This window comes from Paramisgurnus dabryanus, chromosome 3 (genome assembly GCF_030506205.2).
Source record: "Paramisgurnus dabryanus chromosome 3, PD_genome_1.1, whole genome shotgun sequence".
NCBI classification, from domain to species: domain Eukaryota; kingdom Metazoa; phylum Chordata; class Actinopteri; order Cypriniformes; family Cobitidae; genus Paramisgurnus; species Paramisgurnus dabryanus.
This window is the reverse complement of record NC_133339.1, coordinates 7,396,345-7,419,679: the sequence shown is the minus strand read 5'-3', so window position 1 is coordinate 7,419,679 and position 23,335 is coordinate 7,396,345. Positions and strand designations below refer to the sequence as shown.

Here is a 23,335-nt window from a genome sequence, read left to right as displayed (position 1 = left end):
AGAGTTTACCATGGTAATGCATTGTTTTTTACATGTACCAGTAATGTTGTGGTATTATTTTAAGTTCATCTACAGTTATGCATGTGGCAAATGCTTTTATACGAAGTGACTTACAATGGATCACAAGCTATAAATTTTTTATCGGTGTATGTGGTCCGTGGGTTCGAACCAGGCAACATTTTGCAGTGCTATACCACTGAGCTACTGTATACACAGTCCTTCCAGAAAAATTGTTTTTTTACACATAAAAAATTTGTTGCGGGCAAAAATCCTTGATCTTGCGGCACGTTTTCATAAAAAATGTGGGATATTTATGCAATTTTATGCAATGAAATTGCGTGAACTTGCAAAAATTGTGTGAACTTGCAAAAACTGCGGAAACTTGCAAAAACTACGTGAACTTGCAAAAACTGCGTGAACTTGCAAAAACTGTGGAAACTTGCAAAAACTTGAAAAAAATGACAGAAAATTGGAAACACTGCGTGAAGTTGCAAAAACTGCATGAATTTGCAAAAACTGCGGAAACTTGCAAAAACTGCGTGAACTTGCAAAAATTGCGTGAACTTGCAAAAATTACGGAAACTTGCAAAAACTGCGGAAATTTGCAAAAATTGGTGAACTGGCAAAAACTGCGGAAACTTGCAAAAACTGTGAAAACTTGCAAAAAACTGTGGAAACTTGCAAAAAACTGTGGAAACTTGCAAAAACTGCGGAAACTTGCAAAAACTGCTGAAACTTGCGAAAATTGCTGAAACTTGCGAAAACTGCTGAAACTTGCAAAAACTGCGGAAACTTGCAAAAAACTGCTGAAACTTGCAAAAACTGCGGAAACTTGCAAAAAACTGCGGAAACTTGCAAAAAACTGCGGAAACTTGCAAAAAACTGTGGAAACTTGCAAAAAACTGTGGAAACTTGCAAAAAACTGTGGAAACTTGCAAAAAACTTCGAAAACTTGCAAACACTGTGGAAACTTGCAAAAACTGCGGAAACTTGCAAAAACTGCGAAAACTTGCAAAAATCTGCGGAAACTTGCAAAAAACTGTGGAAACTTGCAAAAAACTGTGGAAACTTGCAAAAACTGCGAAAACTTGCAAAAACTGCTGAAACTTGCAAAAACTGCGGAAACTTGCGAAAACTTGCAAAAACTGCGAAAACTTGCAAAAATCTGTGGAAACTTGCAAAAACTGCGGAAACTTGCAAAAACTGCGAAAACTTGCAAAAACTGCTGAAACTTGCAAAAACTGCTGAAACTTGCAAAAACTGCGGAAACTTGCAAAAACTGCGAAAACTTGCAAAAACTGCTGAAACTTGCAAAAACTGCTGAAACTTGCAAAAACTGCTGAAACTTGCAAAAACTGCGGAAACTTGCAAAAACTGCTGAAACTTGCAAAAACTGCTGAAACTTGCAAAAACTGCTGAAACTTGCAAAAACTGCGGAAACTTGCAAAAACTGCGAAAACTTGCAAAAATCTGTGGAAACTTGCAAAAAACTGCGGAAACTTGCAAAAACTGCGAAAACTTGCAAAAATCTGTGGAAACTTGCAAAAAACTGCGGAAACTTGCAAAAACTGCGAAAACTTGCAAAAATCTGTGGAAACTTGCAAAAAACTGCTGAAACTTGCAAAAACTGCGGAAACTTGCAAAAATCTGTGGAAACTTGCAAAAACTGCTGAAACTTGCAAAAACTGCGGAAACTTGCAAAAACTGCTGAAACTTGCAAAAACTGCTGAAACTTGCGAAAATTGCTGAAACTTGCGAAAACTGCTGAAACTTGCAAAAACTGCGGAAACTTGCAAAAAACTGTGGAAACTTGCAAAAACTGCGGAAACTTGCAAAAACTGCTGAAACTTGCGAAAATTGCTGAAACTTGCGAAAACTGCTGAAACTTGCAAAAACTGCGGAAACTTGCAAAAAACTGCTGAAACTTGCAAAAACTGCGGAAACTTGCAAAAAACTGCGGAAACTTGCAAAAAACTGCGGAAACTTGCAAAAAACTGTGGAAACTTGCAAAAAACTGTGGAAACTTGCAAAAAACTGTGGAAACTTGCAAAAAACTTCGAAAACTTGCAAACACTGTGGAAACTTGCAAAAACTGCGGAAACTTGCAAAAACTGCGAAAACTTGCAAAAATCTGCGGAAACTTGCAAAAAACTGCGGAAACTTGCAAAAACTGCGGAAACTTGCAAAAACTGCGAAAACTTGCAAAAACTGCTGAAACTTGCAAAAACTGCTGAAACTTGCAAAAACTGCTGAAACTTGCAAAAACTGCGGAAACTTGCAAAAACTGCTGAAACTTGCAAAAACTGCTGAAACTTGCAAAAACTGCTGAAACTTGCAAAAACTGCTGAAACTTGCAAAAACTGCGGAAACTTGCAAAAACTGCTGAAACTTGCAAAAACTGCTGAAACTTGCAAAAACTGCTGAAACTTGCAAAAACTGCGGAAACTTGCAAAAACTGCGAAAACTTGCAAAAATCTGTGGAAACTTGCAAAAAACTGCGGAAACTTGCAAAAACTGCGAAAACTTGCAAAAATCTGTGGAAACTTGCAAAAAACTGCGGAAACTTGCAAAAACTGCGAAAACTTGCAAAAATCTGTGGAAACTTGCAAAAAACTGCGGAAACTTGCAAAAACTGCGAAAACTTGCAAAAATCTGTGGAAACTTGCAAAAACTGCTGAAACTTGCAAAAACTGCGGAAACTTGCAAAAACTGCTGAAACTTGCAAAAACTGCTGAAACTTGCAAAAACTGCTGAAACTTGCAAAAACTGCGGAAACTTGCAAAAACTGCGAAAACTTGCAAAAATCTGTGGAAACTTGCAAAAAACTGCGGAAACTTGCAAAAACTGCGAAAACTTGCAAAAATCTGTGGAAACTTGCAAAAAACTGCGGAAACTTGCAAAAACTGCGAAAACTTGCAAAAATCTGTGGAAACTTGCAAAAAACTGCTGAAACTTGCAAAAACTGCGGAAACTTGCAAAAACTGCTGAAACTTGCAAAAACTGCTGAAACTTGCAAAAACTGCTGAAACTTGCAAAAACTGCGGAAACTTGCAAAAACTGCTGAAACTTGCAAAAACTGCTGAAACTTGCAAAAACTGCGGAAACTTGCAAAAACTGCTGAAACTTGCAAAAACTGCTGAAACTTGCAAAAACTGCTGAAACTTGCAAAAACTGCGGAAACTTGCAAAAACTGCGAAAACTTGCAAAAATCTGTGGAAACTTGCAAAAAACTGCGGAAACTTGCAAAAAACTGCGGAAACTTGCAAAAAACTGCGGAAACTTGCAAAAAACTGTGGAAACTTGCAAAAAACTGTGGAAACTTGCAAAAAACTGTGGAAACTTGCAAAAAACTTCGAAAACTTGCAAACACTGTGGAAACTTGCAAAAACTGCGGAAACTTGCAAAAACTGCGAAAACTTGCAAAAATCTGCGGAAACTTGCAAAAAACTGTGGAAACTTGCAAAAAACTGTGGAAACTTGCAAAAACTGCGAAAACTTGCAAAAACTGCTGAAACTTGCAAAAACTGCGGAAACTTGCAAAAACTGCGAAAACTTGCAAAAAACTGTGGAAACTTGCAAAAAACTGTGGAAACTTGCAAAAAACTGTGGAAACTTGCAAAAACTGCTGAAACTTGCAAAAACTGTGGAAACTTGCAAAAAACTGTGGAAACTTGCAAAAAACTGTGGAAACTTGCAAAAAACTTCGAAAACTTGCAAACACTGTGGAAACTTGCAAAAACTGCGGAAACTTGCAAAAACTGCGAAAACTTGCAAAAATCTGCGGAAACTTGCAAAAAACTGTGGAAACTTGCAAAAAACTGTGAAAACTTGCAAAAACTGCGAAAACTTGCAAAAATCTGTGGAAACTTGCAAAAACTGCGGAAACTTGCAAAAACTGCGAAAACTTGCAAAAACTGCTGAAACTTGCAAAAACTGCTGAAACTTGCAAAAACTGCGGAAACTTGCAAAAACTGCGAAAACTTGCAAAAACTGCTGAAACTTGCAAAAACTGCTGAAACTTGCAAAAACTGCTGAAACTTGCAAAAACTGCGGAAACTTGCAAAAACTGCTGAAACTTGCAAAAACTGCTGAAACTTGCAAAAACTGCTGAAACTTGCAAAAACTGCGGAAACTTGCAAAAACTGCTGAAACTTGCAAAAACTGCTGAAACTTGCAAAAACTGCGGAAACTTGCAAAAACTGCTGAAACTTGCAAAAACTGCTGAAACTTGCAAAAACTGCTGAAACTTGCAAAAACTGCTGAAACTTGCAAAAACTGCGGAAACTTGCAAAAACTGCGAAAACTTGCAAAAATCTGTGGAAACTTGCAAAAAACTGCGGAAACTTGCAAAAAACTGCGGAAACTTGCAAAAAACTGCGGAAACTTGCAAAAAACTGCGGAAACTTGCAAAAAACTGTGGAAACTTGCAAAAAACTGTGGAAACTTGCAAAAAACTGTGGAAACTTGCAAAAAACTTCGAAAACTTGCAAACACTGTGGAAACTTGCAAAAACTGCGGAAACTTGCAAAAACTGCGAAAACTTGCAAAAATCTGCGGAAACTTGCAAAAAACTGTGGAAACTTGCAAAAAACTGTGGAAACTTGCAAAAACTGCGAAAACTTGCAAAAACTGCTGAAACTTGCAAAAACTGCGGAAACTTGCGAAAACTTGCAAAAACTGCGAAAACTTGCAAAAATCTGTGGAAACTTGCAAAAACTGCGGAAACTTGCAAAAACTGCGAAAACTTGCAAAAACTGCTGAAACTTGCAAAAACTGCTGAAACTTGCAAAAACTGCGGAAACTTGCAAAAACTGCTGAAACTTGCAAAAACTGCGAAAACTTGCAAAAACTGCTGAAACTTGCAAAAACTGCTGAAACTTGCAAAAACTGCTGAAACTTGCAAAAACTGCGGAAACTTGCAAAAACTGCGAAAACTTGCAAAAACTGCTGAAACTTGCAAAAACTGCTGAAACTTGCAAAAACTGCTGAAACTTGCAAAAACTGCGGAAACTTGCAAAAACTGCGGAAACTTGCAAAAACTGCGAAAACTTGCAAAAACTGCGAAAACTTGCAAAAATCTGTGGAAACTTGCAAAAAACTGTGGAAACTTGCAAAAAACTGTGGAAACTTGCAAAAACTGTGGAAACCTGCAAAAACGGCGGAAACTTGCAAAAACTGCGGAAACCTGCAAAAACGGCGGAAACTTGCAAAAACTGCGGTTGGGGTTTGCAGCTTTTCAGTGAATTTCACATTGCGTAATTATGTCACTTCATAACGTTCCCATAGCAACCGGGGACATGGCTGGGCTTGTGTGAAGTAGATGCAAAATTTTTCAACTTTCTGCTAAGACACATGATTTTTTGCTATGGAAATGCGGGGATTATGAAATCATGCAAGCCCCGCATATTTTGCTCATGGAAATCTGCAATTTATGCGGCAAAAGTGTGGCGTATTTGATCAAATGCGGCCCCCGCATAAGTATGCGGACTTTGGCTGATTATGCATTGAATCATGCGATCGCATAATCACATATTTCTTGAGGGACTGTGGAGCTCATGGCATGTACACTATGGGACATAAATATGGTACGTATTGCAATGTGGTATATATCAACCTATAATACCATGGTTTTACAGTGTAGCCATAGTCATAAAAAACTTGAATCTCATAAATCTCATTTTTGGAATTTACAAACTTGGAAAAGTTTTGGAAAATAATAAAATTGGGGGATTTAAAGGTCATGGAAATTTCAAAAGTGCATATAAATATTGCAGTTAAGCTCAGCTCTAAAATATATTAAATTTTGCATTTTTATCAAAATCTTTTCTTTATGTCCTCCATTACTGAGACAGGTCGTTGTGAAATAACCGATGCTATTATTGTCCACTATAACACATTGAAATGATTTTTATCACATTTGAGCTTGCAGCGTTTTACACCCCCTGACCACGCCCACGTTTCCACCTCATAAACATAATTATAATGATTTTAATAGCACCTTCGGGCCCGGCTGTAATCAGCCAACTTTACAATTGGCCTCAATTGCAACCAGGTTTTCGAGCGGTGACTAGTACACGATTCCAGGGGCACAAAATAAACCCGACCTGGATATTGTTAATCAATATCGGTTTTGTGTGTCTATATCAAAATTAAATTTGGTTTAAATATCTTGCTTTGGGGAACCAGAGTATTATATTTTGATTTAATACGGACGCAGGACAACAAAACCATAAACTCGACGGGGGGCTCGAGTTTCCCCAACTAATTGTTTACAGTTGCGGCAAATATCCAGATATATATGCGCCGGGGTGAACTAACGTATAATCTTGTGAATCTCCTTCCAACTGGGACTCATTTGAGATGTTTAAGTGTTCCTCACCGAGCTCTGATTTAACACAGGCCTGCAGAGACCCGGCTGCGTTTACCCAAGCGAAGCATCTCTGCCTAAGCCTAAAGCTGCTTCTTCAATGTGTGCCGAGTGGAGGATGTGGTATTAGCTGAACGAAAGCCAAGTCCACAGTGGGGTTGTGAATAAGTAGATCTTGTTTGTTTAATACGTTCCTCGGGGTTCGGGTGGGGTCTGTTTATTTTTCTCGGGCTACGGTCATAGCGGGCTCGGGCGACTGCTGTAACCGATCCGAATTCACTTTAATCAGCCCGATTGGACTAATACGTGCCCCTCGCTTTTCCCCCTTCCTGCGAACCAAATCAAACCCAGATGAAGTCGGGAGACCTGGATTACTGGCAGCTGCTTTGAGTACAGCTAACGTTGTGTTTACGTTTTGTGTGCGTTGGACGACTATACAGTAGTTTCATTTTTTTTCCGTTGATACTTTCTTTAGCCACTTTGTGCAGATGGAGCCCAACCGGGTTGAAGATTTTGTTCGTTTGTTAGATCTGGTCATGGAGGTCATGGCGGGCGTCCTTGGTGTTGAGGTGAACTTGTCTTGATTTAAACAGGTCCGGACTTCCAGACCTTTGGTTTGAAGGAATGAAGACTTTAATTGGGGGTGACGGGAAGAGAGCTCCGAAAGTTTTTAGGAGACACGTCCTAAAAAAGTTTATGGTTATGGCTAAGGTGAAAAAATGGGCCCCCCCAAATGTGGTACCAAATAGCAGTTTGATCTTTTGTCCAGAGGTTGTGTAAGCCGTCAAAAATGCATTTCTCCATCTCGCTCATTGTACCTGATGACCTCCAGACGGAGTCAAACTCAAATGCAATGGGATTCCAATTAAACAGCCACGCTGAAGTCCCATAAAGACTTCGCTTCCCTTTATTAATGATGGATGTGGACATTTTTGACAGCTGGCAGTTAACATCTACCATAAATCCCCGGCGTCTTTGTATCCATCCCTCAGGTATTTTCACGGCGTCTCTGGAATAAAGTCCCTTTTTGTGCCGCAGTAAAAGAATAACAAAGTGAAAGTGAAGAGAAAAACACTCCCTTTCCACTCGTTTTTCCTTTTTTCTGCCCAGTATGTTTTTAATTAGGAATTCTGCACTCATTTCCCTGAAAGGTTATTACTCATATGTGGCATTTTAAACCTCTCAAAGCCTTTTTGCCTATTAGTTAATAATAGTTCATTTCACTAGATTGTTTCATAGTGTCTGTTAAAGCGGTCATTGCAGCAGCTTTCTCAAGTAGACTCGCACAACGAAAACCTTTTTATCAGCACAACCCTGCTGATAAAGTCTTTACTGTTCAGGTGCTGAATACATTTATATAAACGGTGGCAAAGTCATTCTGTCTCGTGTCGATTCCCATTTCTGTTTTCTTACCACTGGATAAGATCATAGACTGTATAAAAGATGGACGTAGTGTCCTTAAAGTCACCCAAAAGAGTATTTTTAAAGCCAAAAGTGGGCAGAGCCAGCGATCGCCATCTTTGCACTGCGTCACCACACGTCACTTTGGATAACCAAAAATGGGCAAAGAGGCGGAACGTGGGTGGAGCTGATGTGCCTGGTTGCTGAAACCACGCCCATCTAGCTCTACGGTAGTGACGGTAGTCAATTATGCAGAACTTTAAGGTTTTTATAATTCAAATGGATGAGTTTCAAACTAATTTATTTTGATAAATAAATGTTATGGCTAAGGTGAAAAAATGGGCCCCCCAAATGTGGTACCACATAGCACATAGTTTGATCTTTTGTCCAGAGGTTGTGTAAGCCGTCGTTGCGGTAATGATAATTGTTGATAATGAAAATTTAAAAAATAAAAATAAATTCTATAGGACATATTTTTTAAATCCTCTAAAAATAATGGTTATGGTAAGTTCAGACCTTAATCTTATATGTGAAAAAAATATGCTTCAAGGGCTTTTTACACATTCTGATGCTGGAACTTCTAAATCAGGATTTCATGAGACTCACCCATTAACCAATTAGAAAAACAAAAGACAACACAAATTAAAACAGATGAAACCTAAAATCTAAATATATGCAAAATGCCCAAATACACATCTAACTAAATTTAATCAGTAACAAAAATGAATACTTAATTGCATACATAAATACAACTGATGGCCACAAAGAATATTAGGGTACATAGCTAATGTTTTAGAGAAACAGACGGATGTCAAAGACCTCATTTAGGGACAACGTATCTAATGTGTAAATCCAATTAACCTCACGCTGTAAAAGCAATTTATTGATATCATCTCCGCGACGTGGATATTTAACTATTTCAATACTGATGTACTGCAGATTGGAAACTGAGTGTCTCAAATCTGCAAAGTGATGTGCTACCGGACTTTTTGGATCATGATGTCTAATAGCACATCGGTGTTCAGAAATACCAGTTTTTAGAGGTCTGCTAGTTTTACCGACATAACACAAACCACAAGGGCAACGCAAAAGGTAAATGACACTAGCCATGAACACCAAATAGTGCCTCAAATCTTGAAGGGGACAGAGAATGAAAAAACATTTTTACCTTGTCTTTGTTGAATAATGGTAGTCTACCCGCATTCATGAACATACAAAAAGTGCTAGACATGCTAAACATCTCAGTCTCATAGAAATTCCTCTTTTAGAAATGTCAGCCAGAAAACGGCCCAATCTGAAAAACTGATGCTTATGACATCACAGGCATCTCTCTGCCCCTCCACTTTAAAATAATTGGCTACATTTTTTGAGTGGCAGCAAAGGCAGCCAATCAGTAATGAGATTGCAAGTTAAGCCAATAGGGGGAGCCAAATAGGTGAAAAACCACTTGTTTAAAATCCCCCACCCTAATAGAGCTATCTGAGAGAGGTTTTTAGGAAGCTTCTATGGCATTAAAGACCCAAACAAAAATGTTTTTGTCTACATGTCACATCACAGAACAAGAATAAATACTCCGTTCAATCAATCTATGTCACCTTTAAAGATTTTTCCCGTTTGAGGATGTGTGAAGGTCGACGTCTTATATGTAAAATTGCACTGTTGACAGTTACCACATCTGTAATTCCCATATGGTATTTTGTTCAAGAAATGAGTAGCAAGTTTCAAATCAGCTCTAACCAAAATATTTCGGAGATTAGGTGTTTTCTCATACACTACATGGGAAGGTATGTCAAAACATTTCTTGAGAATAGGATCACTCAAATTTACAGTAAAAATATGTTTTCAGCCTGGTGCAAAAGGTGTTTTTGGTCTATATAGCTAACTGTGAGAGGGTGATTTTTTTGTAAATCATCCGTTTAAATTATATTAACCCTTCAATTTCTGCATAATTAAGGGCTTGGCCGCTTGAATCACAGGTGAACTATCGCTGCTGTCACTACCGTCGAGCTAGCTGGGCGTGGTTTCAGCAACCAGGCAACTCAGCTCCACCAACGTCGCGCCTTTTTGCCCATTTTCGGTTATCAATAAGTGATACGCGTTGATGCGCTGCCAAAGTGGGGACTGTGATTTTTCTCTCTTTTCAGTGCGAGTCAGTTTTGTTATGAATAAGTTTGTGTGTGTGTGTGTGTGTGAGTGTGTGTGTGTGATTGGAGCCGTTTGTATGGAGCGGTCGCCTCTCCACGCGGTCACGGCACGAGCGTGTGTTTTAAATTAAGACTGGTTTCCTGTGCTGCCTTCATGAGAGTGGCCGCTCATGTCTGCCAGCACTAAACGACAGACACACACACGCATTGTTAGTTCAGATGAATATGTTAAATTAATTTTAACTCTTAACTTTTCCAGAGAAAAGGTCTAACCATCATTAAAGAAGTTCAATTTAATTTAAGTTTCTTGCTTTATGCATACGTCTCAGATATAATGAGGTTTGGCAGTGGGATATACAGTCGAAAACACACGTAATTCAAGTCTCTGAAGTCTTAATCTTACGCCATTTTGATTTTTGTTTAGTGTGACCATTTTAAACTTTAGGAGCCGAAATTCATTTGCCGTTTCATTCAGATTTTATATCGTGCTAGAATGATTTGCTGTGATAGTTTCAATGCCATAAAATTGTTAGACCTTTTCATTCTCATGTAGAATCAAACACGATTACATACAGCTGCTCTTTTTGGAGCTACCTGCGCTGACCATCGATTTCCAGCTTTGTGAAGTTTAATGTGTTTTATTTATTAGTAGCTGTCTTTGTGATTCATGAATCCTTGGCTGTTATTTAGCACAATATTCACTGGATGTCGTTTTTGGAGCAGCGTGTGATTTGAAATATGCGCTAAGGTTTGTTTATCTGTTGTATAACTTTGTATTACAGCGCATTCACATGGGGCGAAAGCGTTAACGCTTGACGGAAGGCTTGTCTGAAGCGTGGCCAACAGCCAATCACAGTGGCCGCAGCACATGCTCCGATCTTCCATAAACGTAATTGGCTGGCTCTGCCTAGGTTATTTGCATAAGGCAATGTGATTGGCTGACGCTCGCATTGACGCTGCACCGACGGATCCACAATTTAGTTCGCTAACGGCGCATTCACAAGGGGCGTAAGCGTTGACGCTTCCCATTCACTTTTAATGGGTGACGTCAAGCGTTGGCGAACTGAATTGTTGATCTGTCCAGAAGTTGAACGTTTCTCAACTTTTCAAGCGGCAACGCGAGCGTCCGCCAATCTGATTACCTTATGCAAATAACCTAGGCAGAGCCAGCCAATTACGTTTATGGAAGATCGGTGCATTTGCTGCGGCCACTGTGATTGGCTGTTGGCCACGCTTCAGACAAGCCTTCCGTCAAGCGTTAATGCTTTCGCACCGTGTGAATACGCCGTAACGCTTGACGTCAAACATTAAAAGTGAATGGGAAGCGTCAACGCTTACGCCCCGTGTGAAGGCGCCGTTAGTGTCAGTAGAAGAGTCATTCAGTTCCTCTAGAGATCATGATGGGCGATTATGCAGATTAGGTCGTTTTGTTAAATCACCTGTCAATCACCGAAATTTCTCTTGGCTGATTTTAGACAGTCCTTTGGCTGTTTTAAAGATATTTCCGGTATGACCTGTAATGAAATGAAACGTATGTACAGTAAGATCAAACATCCTCATGCATCCGGTCGTCATGGCGATGCACCTGCCTGCTGCTGCGGTTGAATGGAAGAACTCAAGAGTTACAGATGCTCTATAATGAGATTCCCAACTTTATCCGCATGGATTTAGTGGGGCGTGGGTGGGATAGAAATAATTTCCTCTTGATGGAAAGTAGGGAATAATAAGAAAGGAGATCATTTCACAGGAATGGTGTATTCATTAAGATTTTACGTTTGCTTTTCTTTGTGCTTGAAATAGATGTGAGGCCATAAGGGAAATGAATTTGCTTAAATGTGAGGTATTGTTTATTTTTATGCAGTAAGTCTGTGACTGTCCAGAGCACCAGCAGTTTATTGTTTTACATTTTGACCAAAGTTAATGTGGCTGATTATATGTATTTTTTTAGTGTGCACTAAGCAGACAGCATTACAAGCACCCCATGTGTGCAGTAAGTTTAGCTTAATGACAGATACATTCATCAACCTTCTGCTTTAAAATAAAGATATATGGAGTATAAATATAAAGTAGTGCTCATAACCACAGGTTGTATTATAACAGACACATTCCACTGTGATTATAGTATTTACCTCTGTTTTATTACACGCAGTTATGCTACAGAGTTTGCTTTGCTTTTAATGCAGTTATTCAAGATATAAATAACACTGAACTTACTCACCCTTTTATTGAAGAAACGTCTGGGGACGGTTGCAGCACCCAAACGTTAAAAAGTTGGGTGTAAGCCCTACGCTGGACTTCGCCACGTCCAGCTTTGTGATAAAAAAGAAAATAATTTGCAGAATAATTCTAACAATTTTAAATTGAAAGTAAATAAACAAAAACCTTTCACCAAGTTCTCTCTTTTGCCCCATGAATATTTATGGCCTCTCAAATGGCACACTCCAGACTTCCTCAGAGTCCACACTTTGATGACATCATGAAGTGCAGACCTTGGGACCCTTGATGCGTGTCCACGAGCGTGCACCGAAGTTGTATTTTTGGGACGCGTTATGCCAGAAATAGGAAGAGAAGTGATATGACTCCTCCCATTCGTCGTCTGATTGCTTTTTCGCAAGGACCTCTGGGTTGGTAAAGTGCATGCACTGAAAACAATTTACTAAATTTTTTAAGGTAAGTTGTTGCAATAAATTTATTTAAGCTACATGTAAACAATGCAAACAAATTATAATTGTTTATTTAATTTTTTTGTTTAAATGTAGCTTAAATAAATTTATTGCAACCACTTACGCCGAAGATTTCATCAAGGGTGCAAAGGGGGCGCTGAGGAGCACACATCAAAGCATAAAAATGACAGATGGGACACCCTACGGACTCGTAGACTAAGCAAGCACGTACAATATAAGGCCACGAGACCGAAAGTCCACATGAAGTGCGCCATTTGGGACAGGACATATGTCATGTGTGGGAAAAGACAAAAAACTTTATTTAATAACAAAAAAACCTCGGAGGGGGCAAGGGACAAACAAAGACAATAATCCAAATTATAAAAATTCAAGGCCTTGGGAAGTTTTTGATAATATACATACACAGATATGGGTCATTGAAAGTGCTTGAATCTATATTATGCAAGAAGTTTTCTGGAATCCATATTATTCCCTGTGTAGTGTAGGATAATATCATAAAAAAAACTAGACTTTTTAAGCACACGTGCTAAACTGTTCACTTTAAATGCTTATATCTTCTGTATTCGAATGTTGATTCATAACAAAATGCTTTTTTGTATAGTTGTGTTTGACACATGAAAACGTCTCGGGTTACGTATGTGACTGTTGTTCCTGAGAAGGGAATGAGAGGCTGCGTCTCCCTTGCCAAACTGCCTGCGTCCCTGTAAAGCCGTCTTTGGCAATATTTTAGATACCGATGTACTTCCTGGCTCCCACGTCACCCTGTCTTTGTCGTTAAGCCTCACTATTGGTTGAATTTGATTGTCACATTCAGACGCACTTACCACTGAAGGCGTCCCCAAAGTGTCACCGCAGTGACGCAGCGCGAGTTCCCTCGAAAGGGAACTGTAACAATGTATCTTTAAAGGTAAAGCACGATGTAACCTTGCTCTCACTTAAAATGTGTCCCCACATTTAGTCCTTGAATTTGAGGGGTATTGGACCTGGAAAGTCCTTGAAAGGTCCTTGAATTTGAAGTTAACTAAGGTGTGGGAACCCTGTGGCTACCACATTGGATAAAACAATCTGGAGGGCTACTTTTTTGATACAGTACCCTCAAAACAATTTTGTTTTACTTTTTTGATTTAATTTAATTTTAATTGTTGATATGTTTCTCATTGTTTAAAGGGGACATATCATGAAAATCTAATTTTATAATTGGGTCCCCAGTGCTTTTTTCAACCTAGAAAATGTGTAAAAGATCAACCCAGTTATTTAGTTTTGGTAAACCATTCCCTGCAAGAATGTGAAAAAATAGCTCATCGAAATTTGGCTCCCCTTGTGATGCCAGAAGGGGATTATACCGCCTCTTAATCTGCAACCATGGCACTGCCATTTAGTGCAGAGATCAGCTCATTTGCATTTAAAGGACACACCCAAAAACGGCACATTTTTCTTACACCTACACCAAAGATTTATTTGATTACATTTTTTAAAAGTCTTGTAAAATGTCCCCTTTAAAATGTTAACATACAAAAAAGAAGCCAAACTAACTGTAATAAATTAATAAATATTAAAAATTATGTGCTCCTTACGGGCAACCTGGAGACCACTGCAGTAGACCACCCAGGTTCTTTAAAGATACTCAGTATTTCAACATACTTCGATTTGGGACATACTAGCGCTTATTCAGAATACTATTTGGAACGGATAGTTGGTGAATTGGAACACAGGGCTGATGTCATAATCATGAGCATCATAGGCTGTGTCCAAAATAGCCCCCTATAGAGTCTCAAAAGGACTGATGACTGGAGTTTAGATGTTTGTGTGAACGTCTGACCTCTCACAGCTGTGCTGTGGCCTGCATCATTCTCACATTCAGACAAAAACACGCTTGCTTTGAATCTGACACTGCATGTTTGGCCATCAGCTGTAGAAACCAGCAAACCGTTTTTGGGGTTGTTGTGCAAAGGATTGTGTCCAGTTGTGACTTTTATTTTGTTCAGCAGGTCATTTTGGGTCTACATCTTCATTTTATTTTCAAAAGCATATGCTTTCGAAAGGACACAACCTTTTTATAAAAATTTTCCTGGTTCTCTTTATTTTTTCTCTTCCTACAGAAGCCTTTTTGTTGAGCGTGGCTAGTGATCGATTCACTTCACCGTACCTTTACTTTACTTTTGAATGTTTGTCTAGTCTCCTCCACCCTTTTCCAAGTTGCCTCTCCATACATATATATCAGTCTTTGTGAGCATGCCAGACCGCACGCCTGAAGAGCGCTGTACCATAGCAGCAGCAGCACGATGGAAAAAATAAGAGCTTTTGAAAGAATGGCTTCTTTTTAAAGCTCAAAAACCCCTGGCACAGCACGCACGCATACACAAGTAAGACACGTATCTCAACCAATACTTTTAAAACCACCTTTTGGAAGCAGCCCCGAAATAATAGATACCTATCCATGTCAGCGTTAAAGGAAAAATGAAAAGCGTTGGCTCCGGGAGTTGGCACCGGTTGACCTTTCTGCGGTTCACATTAAATTACATCTCTCAAGAGGTAAAGATGTTGTGGTGAGTCTCTCTCTCTTTCTCTTTCTCTTTCTCTCTCTCTCTCTGTGGAGATGGATTTAGAAGCTGTTGTGGTCATGGGGTAGGGGTGGATGTTGGTGAGGGGCAGTAACGCAGCATCGCCCGCAGGGCCGCATTAGGGCTGATCTGCGTTTTCCATCGGCGTCTCCCTCTCGGGCCGCAGGCGTCCGGGCACACCGCCGCGGCGTCAGGCAGCGAGGTGGACGCTGGTATTTGTGTAGCACTGGACAGGGCGTAATTGACCTCACTCGATTTGGCCGACTTATTACAGAGCAGATAAAGACTCTGAAACGCATGGTTACGCGCCAGACCTTTAATCTGTATTCACTGGCGCGGCACACGGCCTTGCATTTGCATAGAAAAGCTAATGGATCAAAAGTTGTATTGAAATATCGAGTTGCAAAATTGTTTGCAAAACCTAATTTATAGTTACGGGTCCAAAAACATCATGTGCTGGAATTAAAGGAATCATTCGCCCCAAAAATAACATTTGGTCGGTATCATCATATCATTTTATGTCTGCATGCTGTTATTTATTCATTATAAAGAAGTTTTGCTTTTTCTGTGTGTGTGTGTGGTTATAGGTATCGTCTTATCAGATTCACTTTGTTTACTTAAAGGGATGGTTCAAAATGAAAACCAAATCGATCAGAAGCCCCATTGACTTCCATAATATTATTTAAGGAAGTCAATGGGATTTCATGTCGGTTTGGTTACAAACATTTTTTTTAAATATCTTTATGTGTGTTCATCAAAACAAAGAAATATATAAAGGTTTGTACAACATAAGAGTGAATAAATGATGACACAATTTTTATTTTTGAGTAAACTATCCCTTTAATAAAAAATAGATGACATTCAAATAAACGAGGTCACAGTTTGATAACAATTTAAAAAAAAAATAGAAATATTTTATGTTAAAGCCCCATAAATGTAAAATATTTTACAGACTTATAAAAGGTAAAAAAAATTTTTTAACTGAATGATCCTTTGGGGAACCAAAAAATAGTTCTTCTATGTTATCGTTGTGATGAACCCTTTTAATTAACCCTATATTTCAAGTGTATGAAATATAATGCAGCAACATCCATTTGTTAACTAATTTTTTATCAGATAGTTTTATCACTTTTATTAAAATTTTTATTGCTAAAAATGCTAAAAAAAAGTTTTGATTTCATTCAATGTTTTGCTTTTGTGAATATTTTGAGTGAACCGTTTCTTTAAAATTTCTTTCGGAAATGTTTTTGGATTACATTTAATTTAGCGGGATCTCTTGTGTCTCTGTCTTTTCTCCATCACTGTCATTCACTCGCTCAAGTCTGATGGAGATCCTGTTTAAACTGCGATGTAATTGGTCCAACAGCCACTCATAAAGATACTTTGTTTCCTGATCTGCCATTCAGTCCTTCAGTACGAATCAGACTCAGAGTAAATGTGGATGTCCAGACTCTTCCTGTAATTAAAGCTGTAAGGGCTCGCGTGTGTTCGCCTTTAATAAAACAACCTGCTCTGTGTTGAGTAGAGCCGCGTCTGTTTGTTGTAGGGATCTGACAGCGTGTTTATGGAGCGATCACAGAGGTCATGTCGGGTCAGAGGTCACGTCGTCTCATGGCTCAGAGTATAAGATGCTCTTTATGAGCGGTGTTCTGCGGGAGGGCCGTCTGGTTTGTTGAGTTTAGGATTTAACTAAATTTAATGTTAGGGCCACCCAAGCATGTGTGAGAAGAGCTACCTGCACTTCATATTATATATTCTTTTATATATATATTATTTTTTTTATAAATAAAGAGTTTGGTTCCAAAACGCAATAAATCCATTTTGGCTAATTTCGTTAAAAATGTGTTTTCTATACCAATAAAGTGACAAGATGAAAACCGCTATTTTCTGTTACAAACTTTCACATAGCATCTTTAGGTTATAATAACATTAAAAATTCTAATCCATAATTTGGTTGTCAAATATTTATCATAGAAACCGCAAAATGCAATAAATCTGTTGAATCAATGTATAAATGTGCCTTCATCTTTGTGGTATACACTGATTAAAAAAATTAATGGCATGAATCAAAACACTTACTTTGTGATATTAAGAACACTGTCATATCTGCTGTCATTCCTGGGACGCCATCACTGAACTTTTTTGACAGCGATCAGATGTAAAATATTTTGGTCCTGCTCGATTTTCGTTGACTTCGAATAAAATAAAGTTTTTATAGTTTTGTGGTCCAGGGTCACATATGATATTAAAGGAAAACACCACCATTTTTCAATATTTTGCTGTGTTCTTACCTCAACTTAATACAAATTAATACATATCTATCTTTTTTCAATGCGTGCACTTCATCTTTGCACAGCGCGTCGTGAATGTGTTAGCATTTAGCCTAGCCCCATTCATTTCTTAGGATCCAAAGGTGGATGAATTTAGAAGCCACCAAACACTTCCATGTTTTCTCTATTTAAAGACATTTACATGTGCACTTCGGGCGCAGTAATATTGACGGAAGTTTGAGCGAGAGGGGGAGTGTCAGGAGTGATGATGTTACTGCGTGCCGAGGTTGAAGTGTTGCAAACTAAGTACTCTTTTTATCCGCTTAAAAAAACGCCACGTTTTATTTTGTGCCACCATACTTACTCATGTAATAGCCTTTAAATTCGGAAAACATGGAAGTGTTTGGTGGCTTCTAAATTCATCCCTGTTTGGATCCTAAGGAATGTATGGGGCTATGCTAAATGCTAACACATTCACGGCGTGCTGTACAAAGATTAAGTGCACGGATTGTAAAAAGATGGATATGTATTAATTAATCTAAGTTGAGGGAAGAACATAGTAAAATATTGAAAAACTGTGGTGTTGTCCTTTAACAATACATGTATGCATTGGGTTGCCGATTTTATGCAAAGTGACTTACAGTGCAAGGTATACATTTAGTGAGTATGACACATTTATGTTATGTGACATGCATGCAAAGCAGAACCGAGAAATTTCCCTCTCGCCATACAGTAGAAGCAATACAACTCTATTCATGTGATCTGCGATAGTCTACCAGTAGTCAAAAATGGGGCTAGTTGTGAACATTTATATAAGTACTATAGTAATATTACTGTAACCGGAGCAGAAAGATAAGTACAGAAAAGTGCTTCTGGGGAAAGATGTTGAGCTGCTTTTCTGAAGATCTACTAAGACTGAAAGTTTACTTTATCAGCAAGAGACCTTGAGCATGAAAGTACAATAGTGTTGGAGAATTTCCCATGCTCCCCTGGGGTTTTTGCATGTCACAAAAGGTAGATTCAGACAGAAAGAGGAAAACGAAGACCATTATAATTCACCATAGGGGGATTCTCAGACGGGGGCTGAAGGATTTGTTTGTGTTGTGTTCAGGCGTGCATGTATGTGTGGTCTAAGAATCCGAAATCACTTCTGTTCCTGGCCATACACAAAGATTTTTCAGTGGGACAGTGAAGCATTCACTCACGAAAAACTTCATCTTTTATTAGAAACGTCAAGGGCTGCAGGCTGTGTCCATTCGGAGACCCCTAGGGCTACACTCACTGTATGACTCTGTGGCCCATGTTTGCACTTACAAAGTGTGTATTTGTGTGTCTGTATTCTGTAGTCACCCACAGCGCATACATGTTTTCCCCTCCGGCTCCTTGTTATAATTCTAGCTAGGCGGCAGTGCCATTGAGTTCACCCCCGTCTACCCATGAATGCACGTTTCCTGCTTTTCCTATTAATTTGTCACTACAAGACTAAATGACTGTGTGACCCAACCGCTTGAGCAAACTCATTCTTAGAAATTGTTAATAGAGCAGTGAGGTTGGTCTCTGCATATTTGCCCCAGGCGAGAGGCATTTTGCTTACATTTAAACCTCTTTCCATATCTCTGGTCTGCCAAGAACACATTCCTTCACCAAAATCAAAACAGGTCTATTGGCCAGAAGATGTCTATGAATCTGCATATGTGCTGTGTTAATCTGCCGGCTGGTTTTTGGTGTTTCTCCAACACTGATCTCATCGCCAGCATGATCTGTTGTTGTATGTCCAGGTCATTAGACCGATCATTGACTTGTGGTTGTGTCACTTGCTTTTGGTTTTGGTTCAGCGTCATGAAAACACAATTGCATCATTTGTTGTGTTTTTCATTAGACACACGAACGCTGGCTCATCTCTGCGAGTTTAAGAGGTAAAGAGGAACAACATGTGCCTTTTGTTTGGAAGATGTAGACGTAACATTTTGATTTCATAGAAGAACTATTTTTGGTTCCTCAAAGAACCATTCACAGACAAGAGACGATTCTGGGCCGAATCCGCACCGGAACTGCAAACTTTGGCCCAGATCCGATACAGAGTCATCTGCTGGGTTAAGGCAGAAATGGTTTTTCTTTGGCTTTGTGAATCAACTTCATTTTTTAAAGTGTAGATCCATGATCCAACCCGGCCAAATCCTACAGTACTGTATGTAACCAAATCAACGAAACCATGCTTTGGCGTTCCCACAACAGCATTAACACACCGTTACACGCAATGTTCCAGGTGACTTCTCATTCGCTCCGAGCGTTATGTTTTAGATATCTTGGATTTCAACAGCTTGTACCCCAGAGAAGGACTACGCCTTGTGTTGGCAGTATGCGTGAGTTTTATTACTTGTGGGCTCTTAATGGTTTTATTCTTTGAATCCACTGCCTCTTTATACAGTACAGGTTTTTGGGTATTGGCAAGGAACGAGAACAACAGCAGAAGAAAGCATTGAAACATGAGGTTTACATCACATTATAGTGTGTGGAGGATTTAGACAGGTTTCAGTATTATCAGATTTGCCGGTAATGTGTAATTGTCAGCAGCTGTGTTGTGGATGTTCATCCCAATTCAGAGGTTGCACCCTTTGAAGGGCGTATTCGAAGGCCAATGTCATGACAAAGGCTGTCCCAATTCGGAAGCTCTATCAAAAGCCTCCAAATGCATCCTTTGTTTCCAAGAAATGAAGGATGTATCAGATGTATTCTTAACAGCCTTGGCTATCCCTAGATTCATGGCAAACTTGGGTATTTTAAATTGAGCACTCATAACTGTATTTAAATAAAATTTTACTATTATAAATTATGTTTTAATGATGTGAATTAATATCATTGCTGCAATACTGTTTATGTTGTGTTTTACTTTCTAAAGTGTAATTTAGAGTCATGCGTAGGCTGTGCGTAGGCTGTGCGTAGCCTGACATGCACCTCCCCAAAATTTTAATAACAGTAGCATTCTACGCGGACTGCAAATGCTGTGATTGGTCCACAAGAACCCCTCCCGGATTTCTTCATGGGCATTTCCGCTTGCGACGGTAAGAACAAAGATGGGGGTAATTTAACTCAAACTACAACAAAAGTCGCTATCTATTTAACTCCATCACTGCTGGTCTGCCGCTTCTTTTTTTTTTGTGGGTTTACCGGCCAAGCTGTTTCTTCTTTGCCTGTTGCGCTGCTACTGTGGGTTACACGTGTGGATACTGCCTACTAGCGGTCTGCATGTGTAATTGCACGTTGACGTGGATGCCGACGCAGAAGTATATAATGATGCTTTTCCATTGCATAGTACCCCACGGTTTAGTTTGGGTCAGCTTACTTTTGTGAGCTTTTCTACTGGGTGCAGTACGTAGTACCCAATACTTTTTTTGTAGTACCACCTTGGTAGGAGTTCCAAGCAACCCGAGCTGATACCAAAGCGTGACGCGAAAACACTGTAGATCACTGATTGGTCTGAGAGAATCGTCACTAACAGCGTCATCACTATAATGTAAAAGATTAGCTTTACCTTCATGCTAGCTTGCGCTGTCTCGAGTAAACATGTTGTCATCTGTGCTCTAAGTTCCCAAACTCACTTTTAGCGATGAAAAACGTCAACAGGTTGAGAATCAGGGACACCATAACAGTTTTTTCCAGACTTGCAGTTTGTGGCGGCACATTCGCAACGAGCACGTTCGCATATATGCTTAAATACAACTTAAATGTGGCTCAGTGGAGCGCTGTCGACTCACAGCATGGGTCGGGTGTTTGTACAGAAACTGTCCTGTAAGACAGAGGTAGTGATAAACCCGATGTGCAAACATCTATTTGTGGTGTTCAATTTAAATTTTGTGGTAGATTGAGAAATAAATGAATGTATGGGATTGTACAACGACACTCTCACTTGTATGATGTCACAGCAGTAGGCAGCGCAAATATCACAACACGCTTATAATCCCTTCCACTTTGAAGTGTTACTAAACTCGATGGAAAAGCTAACCAAGCCAAAGTGAGGTGACCTGACCTGACCCAAACCAGACTATGGGGTACTATGCAATGAAAAAGCGCCATATGAAAACCAATGCGTAGCCTACAGCGTTTATTTGATTTTTATTTTTTATTTAACATGAACATCACAGTTACACTGAACAAACCATATGCACTTGCTTAAGTGTTGTAGCGCGCATGCTTATTTTCAACACCAGTCCACAGAAGATTTTTCATAGAAAAAAAGACAATAACAATACTACTAATAATAAATTACAATGTTAACAGTAAATGTATTTTACAGTAAAAGGATTTCAAGGACTCGTGGGAACCCTGCACATGCCCAGTTTACACATGCTATTAACATTTATCTTGGGTGATCTGATCACAGGTGTACTGTGTTTGAATCCTTTAAAAAAATTTTGAATTTGTAGAATTACATAGTGTTTTTATTATGCTTAATATTTACATGCCGATCTGAAGTTAAGTTAGCACATTGTTAATGTTAGGTGTAAACATGGCTGCTGATCTTTCTGGCATTCAATAGCAGATTTCCATTTTTGCATAGTTTTCTCCATTTTTCAGCACATCTGGAAAATTGTCCACTCCAGTGGACTGATCCGTATAGGTTATTTCCAAGGCTTTATTCTGGAAACTTCTGTTAAATGATCATCTCACAAATCTATATAGTAGTAAATGTTGAGGTTTGACCATGTCACCTTTCCAATCTTTTCCGTTGTTCAGCCTTCTCCATCTTTCTCCTTCACTCCTGCTCGTTGCATTTGCGGTTCGCTCGGCTCTTGTAATACCCAAGAGACGGAGCTCTGTGTTCGCGGCATTCTTCTGTCATTATTTTTTCATTTTCTGTGTTTTTCTTCATCATTCCACTCTTCCCGGTCTCCATCATTTCTATCTGTGACGCTGGCGTCAGCATTCCTGTGGTCCGTGGCCCCGGGGCCGAGAGGCCCATGAACGCTGCTCACGGTCCTGTCAGAGGATAAAGTCTCAGTTCTGCAGAGAAGCGTGAGGATGTTTATATTGAGATGTTTCTTCATCTGTGTTTGTTAGTTTGGCGACAGCTTGAAGTGGTCGTGAACTGGCACGCTGCAGGATGAATCCAGAGACACAATCTTTCCTCTATGAGCTCACTGCAGACTAACTGTGAGTGTCCACCGCTTTGGATTGTCTTGTGATGTGCTGGCTTGTTGTAGGACTGCTGTGCTGGCATCTTTTACTTACTTCAACTTTTTTTAGAGCCAGATGTCATTCCTATTCACCGGGAGCTCATTTTTGCAGCAACTTTTGTGGTGAAAAGCAAGACAGCACATTCTTATTCGCTTATTCAGACCAGGGATGGAATAGATTTGTCGGTAACTTACCAACCAATAGGATATCAACATTTGTTTCATGTGTCTCCTGAAGCTACGTTTACACAACAACAATGTAGTAAAAATCGAAAAGTTGCATTTTCATGTACACACAACAATCTAATAAAAAAAACTTATGCACACGCCTGTAGATTGAACACACAATATAAGTCACAATTTCCACCTCACAGTTTTCACAGATTTGCATTTATGGCATTTACAATGAATTTTCAGATCCCGAAACCACTGTTGTCAAGTAAACGAACAGCTGTACTGCGTAAAAAGTTTCCAATTTTGGTTAAAAATGATGTTAATGCTAGTATTTTAGCATCCAATTACCTACCTGCATAGCTCCTACCTTAAAGTCACATTGAAATAGAAGTAGCGATTGTCTTATTTTTCCCATGGTAATGTACATCCTTAATTTCTCTGAAGAGTCTTTAGTTTTATCAGATTTATAAAAGACAGAGCAGCTTAACGATTCTTTTTGATAGCGTACAAAAAATTTGGAAGGAGGAGTTATGGACTGCAGGAGGAGCGAGTCACGAGTC

General features: G+C 39.3%; 1 protein-coding gene across 1 annotated transcript in view; it reads left to right on the top strand.

Annotated features, from left to right (window-relative positions):
- Positions 1–23,335, top strand: part of coro7 (coronin 7) — a 192,673-nt gene that overhangs the window by 89,526 nt on the left and 79,812 nt on the right. The gene's annotated exons all lie outside the window — the stretch shown is intronic.